Source organism: Prinia subflava, chromosome 34 (genome assembly GCF_021018805.1).
Source record: "Prinia subflava isolate CZ2003 ecotype Zambia chromosome 34, Cam_Psub_1.2, whole genome shotgun sequence".
NCBI classification, from domain to species: domain Eukaryota; kingdom Metazoa; phylum Chordata; class Aves; order Passeriformes; family Cisticolidae; genus Prinia; species Prinia subflava.
In genome coordinates, this window is record NC_086280.1 from 1 (window position 1) to 7,980 (window position 7,980).

A 7,980-nucleotide genomic window follows, 5' to 3' on the forward strand; every position below is an offset into this window, starting at 1 on the left:
GGGAATATTTCAGGGCAAAGGGGGCGAGCCCGGGGTTTCCCTCCTCACCCCGAGCCCCCTCCAAAAACCCCGAAATCGCCCCAAAACCAGCCCCCGAGCCCGGCCCTACCTGCGGCGGGAGCGGCGCCGGGCGGAATTTCCAGCATCCCCAAAAATTCCGATTATTGCGGGGGAACCCTCGGCCTCCTCCTCCTCCTCCTCCTCCGCCGCTTTTTTGTTGTTAAATCTCCTCCTTTTTTTTTTTTTTTTTTTTTTTTTTTTTTGTTTAAAAAACTCCCAAACCGGGCGAGGAGGGGGGGAAGGGGGGGATTTGTTTTTTTCTCCTGGAGCAAAAATTCCTGATTTTAAAATATTTTTAATTATTATTATTATTATTTTCACCACCCCTTTTTTTTTTTTGGCCGATAATGAAAAAAAAATTTTTTTTTTTTGTGGTTGTTTTTATTTTTTTAGGGGGGAGGGAAATATTTGGGGGCCCGACAGGAACCCGGAGGCCAAAGGATTTCAGGATTTTATGCTCTTTTTCCTCTGGGCAACAAAGCCAAGTCGTCAATGGCAGCAATAAAACCATAAACGGGACTGGAAAAAAGGGGAAAAAACAACCCCGCAACAACCCGAAAAAACACCCAAAAAACAGCGCCGGAAAAGCGCCGAAAACACCCAAAAAACAGCCAAAAAAAAGCACCAAAACAGCGCAAAAAAAAGCACCAAAACCACCCAAAATCCGCTCGGGGGGCACCGCAGAGGAGGAAAATTCCGATTTTTGACCCCAAAAATCGGGGCGGGGGCGGGGGCGCTCCCACCTTGGGCCGCTCCCGTGGCCTTGGACAATTCCCGGCGTTTTCACCCCAAAAAAATTCCAGAATTTCGCCTTTTCCTCCCTCCCAGCCTTCCAAAAATCTCCCAAAAGTGTTGGGAAAAACCCCAAAAAATGCGAATTTCGGGGAGGGTTTCGCTGCTTTTTTCTTTTCCCGCCCGAGGGGGGAATGGGGCAGGCAGGGACCCCAAAATTGGGAATTTTTGGGGGATTTTGGGATTTTTGGGAATTTTTGGGAATTCCCGGGACCCCAAAGCTGGGGAGGGGGGAGGGGAGGGCGGAATTTGGGGAATTTTAGGGAATTTTAGGGAATTTTGGGGAATTTTGGGGACCCGGGGTGGCGGGGCCGCAACTTTGGGGGAAACTTTTCCTTTTTCCTTTTTCCTTTTCCCTCATTTCCATTTTCCCCGCAGCTTTTCCCCCTTCATTTCTTCTTTTATTTTTCCCCTTTCCCTTTTTATTCCTATTTTCCCCCCTTTTATTCCTCTTTTTTTCCCCTTTTTATTCCTCTTTTTTCCCCTTTTTATTCCTCTTTTTTTTCGCTTTTTCCTCTTTTTTTCCCTTCTTTTCCCCATTTCCTCCTCATTTATTTTGCTTTTTTCCCTCCTTTTCGCCTTTTTTTCCTTCTCATTTATTTTTATTTTTCCCCTTTCATCCTCCTTTTTTTCCCCTTTTTATTCCCATTTTTTTGCTTTTTTCCTCTTTTTTCCCCCCATTTTTCCTCTTTTTTTTTTTTTTTGCTTTTTTCGCTCCTTTTTGCTTTTTTTCCCCCTCCTCTCTTTTATTTTTCTTTTTCCCGCTTTATTTTATTTTTTATTTCTGTTTCCAAGGTATTCCTAAGGTCCCAGGAAGTTTTAAGTGTTTTATTACTTCTCCAAACAGAGGGCGAGTCCTCAAAGTCCCCTCGATTTATAGAGAGCAGAAAGCAGCTGCCGTAAAAAAGAAAAAAAAAAAGAAAAAAAACCCAAAACACAACCACGGATTTTTTAAAGGGGGCGGAAAAACCTAAAAAAGGAGGGCGAGTTAAAAAAAAATAATAATTAAAACCAAAACTCCTCCAACAATGAGAGAAACCCTTCAGAAATCCGAATTTTTTATTGATTTTTGGGTGTTTTTAACAGCTTTTTTTGGGTTTTAAGGGGATTTTTGAGGCTTTTTACCCCCATTAAAAAGAAATTTCTTTTTTAATTTTTATTTTTTTTCCCCTCCGAACGCGGCCGGGGATGGGGGTGGGAATTGTGGGGAGATTTCTGGCGGATTTGGGTCTGCAAACAATTAAGGGAACTCAGCAGCAGAAGCAGGAGCAGATGTTTTATTAAAAGTGCTGGAAATATGGACAAGTCCTGCAGCGGCCGCTCTTTGTTCCCGGGAAAAAAAAAAATACAAATAAACCAAAAATCCCCCAAATTCTCCACCTCTCCCATCCTCGGATTCTTCTTTAAAAAAATAAAAATAAAATTTATTATTTTTAAGCAGCCCCAGCGGCGCTCGAGGGGTGGAAAAAAGGGGGAAAAATAAAGATAAAAAGGGGAAAAAATAGAAATAATTGAGATTTGCTCCCCCCGCGCGGCTGGCGGCGTTAATTAAGGGCTGATGAGGTGATTTAGAGGGGAAAAATGAGATTTAAAATCCCCAAAATCCGCGGGATCGGGGCTGTAAAAATCCCAAATTCTCGGGAATTGGGACCAAACCCGGCCCTGCTCCCCCTCCCTGCCCGGGGCCCGCCCCACGCCCGCGGATTTTGGGGATTTTTGGGTTTTATTTGGGGGTTTTTTTGGGTTTTATTTTCATTTTTTTGGGTCAATCCCGGGCTCCCCTCAGCCCCTCCCGCCCCGGGGGGGGCTCAGGGCGCGCCCCCCCCTCAGAGCGCGGAGCCCCCCTCCCCAAAATTCCGAATTTTCGGGGGGATTTGGGGGTGAAAAGGCCGAAAAAAAGCGAATTTTGGGGTTTTTTGGGGGCGCGCGGGGAGGGGGGGTCGGGCCCTGCTGCGGCTGCGCGAATTTTCCCAATTTCCCCGGGATTTGCCCCAATCTCGGCCCTTCTCCCCTTTCCCCTTTTAGTCTTTATTTTAAATATTTGACCGATTTTTGTTTCCTTTATTTTGACCTTTATGGCGCACGTGGGCCCCTAATCTACAATAATTTATAATTTATAATTTATAACTTTTTATAATTTATAATTTATAATTTATAATATTTTATAATTTATAATTTATAACTTTTTATAATTTATAATTTATAGCTTTTTTATTATTTATTATTTACCATTTATAATTTATAATTTATTATTTATTATTTACCATTTATAATTTATTATTTATTATTTATTTCCTTTTTTTTCCCCTTTTCTCCCCCGCCTTTTTCCTGCTGAAATTTTCCCTTTTTTGGGGGGTGGGTGGCTGAAATTGGGAAATTCCCTTTTTTAAAAATATAATTTTACCAAAATCCATAAATTGAGGGAGCTCCGTCCCTCCCCCTCAGAAAAAAAAAAAGGAAAAATGGGGAAAAAAATCCAAATTCCAGGAGGAAATTTGATTTATTTCCCTCCCCGCCCAGCCTGGAGGGGCTGCGAAGTTTTGGGGTGAAAACCTCGGGGTTTGGGCAACTCTTAATGAATTAATTCCAATTAATGAACAGCTGAGATTCCCACTTTTCCCGCCGGAATTTTGGAGTTTTGGGGTTTTTTTGGGGAGGGTTTCAAGTTGGATTCGTGGGGAGGGGATGGCCTGGCTTGGGTCACTAAAAATGCAATTTTTTACCCCAAAATCCCATCCAAAAATAAATAATTTCATTAAAACCCAAATTTCTGCAAGCAAAATCCTCCCCCAGACCCCTCCGGCTGCTTTAATTCAATTTATTTTTCATTTCGAGCTCCTCACCCCCCTGGATTTTGGCCCTAAGTGGATAAAAAAATGGATTTTTGCAGCTTTTTTGGGCCTTTTCCATCGATTTTTCCCTTTTTTCCCCGCCTGGAGGAGGGAATTGATTTTATTTCATTTTATCCCGGAGTTTTTTGAGGAAAGTTTGGGGCGAATCCTCGGAGTTTTGGCTCAAAACCAGCGAATAATTATCATTATTCTAATTATTGGGGGAGGAAAAAAGGAGAAAAATTCGCTTTTTTGGCTGCTCGGATCCTCCAGCGCCTGGAAAAATTATCCAGAGTTGGAAAAAAAGTGGGAAAAGGGGAAAAAAAAAAGAGAATTCTGGCAATTGTCAAAACACGCCCCGGGGGAGAGGGAGGAGAGAGAAAAATCCTGAATATTCTCATTTTTACCCCGAGGCTCCAAAGCGATTTTGGGGTCATTTAAAGGAATTTTTTGCATTTTTTTTTTCTGTGTTTTGAGGGGTTTTAATCAGCGAATTTTGCTTTTAATTGGGGCTGGGGGGGGGAGGGGGATTGATTTATTTCGGGATTTTTTTTTTTCCTCTCCCGCTCAGATTTATTGGCGAAATCCCCAACAAAAGAGAGGCAGAGGCGAGAAAAGGGGAAAAAAAAGGAAATAAAAAATTCTGCACCCAAAAAATCAAAGTTTAACATTAAAAAAAGCGACAAAAACCCAACGGGGTTCCCCCCTCGAGTTAATTAATTTAATTTGCTGATTAAACACCCCCAAAAAAGCGAGGAAAAAATGAGGAAAATTCGGATTTTAAGGGGTAAAACTCGGAGGATTTGGGAACTTTCCTGAGGGGGGAATTTGGGGAGAATTTGGGGTTTTTTTGGATTTTTTGCTCCAGGAAAATTCCGATTTTTGGGGGTCTCAGGAGGGGAGAATTTCCGGGGGAAACCAATAAAATCCGAGCCTGCCTGGCTGCCTGGAAATCGTTTATTTATCTCAAAATAAATGAGATTTTGAGGGGAATATTCCCGAAAAATCCCCAAAATTCCAAAAGGGGGGAGCGGGAGAGGGGCGGCCGTGACGTCACGAGGAGATTTTGGGGTGAAAAACGCCAAAAATGAGATTTTTTTTCCCCCCCCGTTTTTCCAATCCATTGGTGCTGCTGCTGCCGGGGGTAATGGTCAAAAATCCCCCCCCAAAATTCGGGATTTCGGGGCGAATTCCAGCGGTAAAAAATCGCAATTATTAAAAAAATAAAATAAAATTTAATTAAAAAAAAGAAGTTTATTTTATTTTTCACCTAAAGCAGGCGCGGATTTAATCGCAGCGAGCCGGGACGGATCAAGAGCGGCGAGAACGACGCCGGAAATGAGAATAATAAAACTAAAATCGCTTTATTGGCGTTTATTTCTATTTATATTTCTATTTATATTTCTATTTATATTCCAAGGGAGCGTTGATTTGGGGTGGATTTCTCCATTTCCAACCCAGAAATCCTCAATAATTCAGGATTTACTTAAACATTTCATATTTTAAAAGGTGAAAAAAATAAACCCGCGGCTGTTCCTTATCAATTTCGGACCTTATCGCCTTTTATGGCTCGGGGTGATTTAAAAGCCGCCAGGAGGGAAAGGAAGGGTCGTAAAAAATAAAAAAAAAAAAGGGAAAAAAAGTCAAAATCCGTCCCCAAACCCGCCCGGAACGAGGAAAAAGCGAAGCGAGGAATTTTTAATGGATTTGGGAATTTCGGGCTGGGGAGGGGGGAAAGGTTAAAGGGGAAAAGTTGGTTGTAAATTGAATTTTTGGGGTGGAAATGAGGAGATTTGGAGGTTTGGGGGATTCTCGAAGCCGCTGGGGGGGGTTGGGCGCCCCCTCCTCAAATTCCCGAAAATCTTTTTCGTTTTTTTAATTTGGTTTTTTAATTAACAGCCAAAAATGGGGAGGAAAAAAGAGGAAAAAATTCCAATTGCAGGCCCGGGCAGGGCGCCAGGCTGGCGAGTTTCCGTCACTTGGTGGCACTGTTCAAAACAGGACAAAAACAACAAAAAACCGCCCCAAAAATCCGAATTTTCACCGCCCGGAGCCCCCGAATCTGGGACCGGCCCGGCCCCTTCCCAGAGCGGGGGGAAATGGGAATAATTCTGTTTATTGCTGATTTTATGGGGTTTTAAAAGTGATTTTTATAGGGATTTTTAGCTTTTTTTAGGGTTTTTTTTCCCCTTTTTCCGTCTCTCCCATCCCGCCTCGCCTTTGCCCCTTCCCAAAGCGGGGTTGAAAAGAAATAATTCAATTTATTGCTGATTTTATAGGGTTTTTAGTGATTTTTAAAGGGATTTTTAGCACTTTTAAGGGTTTTTTTAGGGGTTTTTTCTCCTCTTTCCGTCTGTCCCATCCCGCCTCCCTCTGCCCTTTCCCAGGCGGGGGAAATGGGAATAATTCAATTTATTGCTGATTTTTATGGCGTTTTTAAAGTGATTTTTCAGGGATTTTAGAGTTTTTTTAGCTTTTCTTTTTTCCTCTTTCCATCTCTCCCATCCCGCCTCCCTCTGCCCCTTCCCAGCGCGGGGCTGAAAGGAAATAATTCAATTTATTCCTGATTTTATAAGGTTTTATAGTGATTTTTAAAGGGATTTTTAGCACTTTTAAGGGTTTTTTAAGAGTTTTTTTTCCCTTTTTCCATCTCTCCCATCCCGCCTCCCTCTGCCCCTTCCCAGCGCGGGGCTGAAAGGAAATAATTCAATTTATTCCTGACTTTATAAGGTTTTATAGTGATTTTTAAAGGGATTTTTAGCACTCTTAAGGGTTTTTTTAGGGAGTTTTTTTTCCTTTTTCCGTCTCTCCCATCCCGCCTCCCTCTGCCCCTTCCCAGCGCGGGGCTGAAAGGAAATAATTCAATTTATTCCCTATTTTCAAGCACTTTTAACGCTGTTTCCAGCAGATTTTCCCTTTTTTTTTAATTATCTTTTTTTTTAACGTTATTTTCCCCCCTCTCCCCGTCTCCCCCACCCTTTTTTTTATTTCCATTTCTCTTTTTTCGGGGCGTTTCCCTCCCGCCCCCCCGTTGCGGCGCGGGGCTTTGAGGCTGGGGGCACAAAGGGGATTTTACAGCCAGGTGCGCCCAGACGCCGCAATTGGGGCCAAATTCGCTTTTTTATGGTGTTTGTGTCTGGCGGGGCCGCTCCTCCCCCTCCCCCGGGCCTTTCTCCCTTTTTTCCTTTATTTTTCCTTACTTTTCCTTATTTTTCTTTAATTTTTCCTTATTTTTCCTTATTTTTTCATCATTTTTTCCTAATTTTTCCCTTATTTTTCCTCGTTTTTTCCTCATTTTCCCTCATTTTTCCCTTATTTTTCCTCACTTTTCTTTATTTTTCCTTACTTTTCTTTATTTTTCCTTACTTTTCCCTTTATTTTTCCTTACTTTTCTTTAATTTTTCCTTATTTTTTCCTTATTTTTCTTATTTTTCCTTACTTTTCTTTAATTTTTCCTTATTTTTCCTTATTTTTTCCTTATTTCCCCTTATTTTTTCATCATTTTTTCCTAATTTTCCCTCATTTTCCTTAATTTCTCCTTACTTTTCCTTATTTTTCCCTTATTTTTCCCTTATTTTTTCATCATTTTTTCCTAATTTTTCCTTATTTTTTTTTCCTTATTTTTCCCTTATTTTCCTCTTATTTCTTCCCTTATTTTCCTCTTATTTTTCCTCTTTTTTTCCTCATTTTTTCCTCATTTTCCCCTTATTTTTCCTCCCTTTTTTTCCATTTTTCCCTTATTTTTCCTTACTTTTCCTTATTTTTCCTTATTTTTTCCTTATTTCCCCCTTATTGTTTCTCATTTTTCCTTATTTTTCCCTCATTTTTCTCTTATTTTTCTTTTTTTTTTCCTCATTTTTTCCTTATTTTCCCTCCTTTTTCCCTTTTTCCTCCCATTTTTTGGGTGATTTCCACCCCGATTTTCTCCCCTTCCCCCCCAAGTTTCTCACCCAACCCTCAATATTTTGAATTTAACCCCGATTTTAGCTCCATGACCACTGAAAAATTCCATTTTCCACCCATTTTTAATCTTTTTTCCCCAGAGAAGCAGCAACAAAAGGCCCCAAAACCTCCCCAAAAATTCAAATTTTGGTTAAAAACCCTCCCCAAAGATTTCCTATTCTCCGACCATTTTTAAATCAAATTTTTGGGGAACCTTTGGGATTCATTTCCGCCCCACTCCCCCAAATTCAGACCTGGAGGGCAAAAAAAAAACCCCAAAAATTCAAATTTTCACCCCAAAACTCCGGATAAAAACCACAACTCCCCCCCCAAAAATCCCATTTTTCAGGGAAAT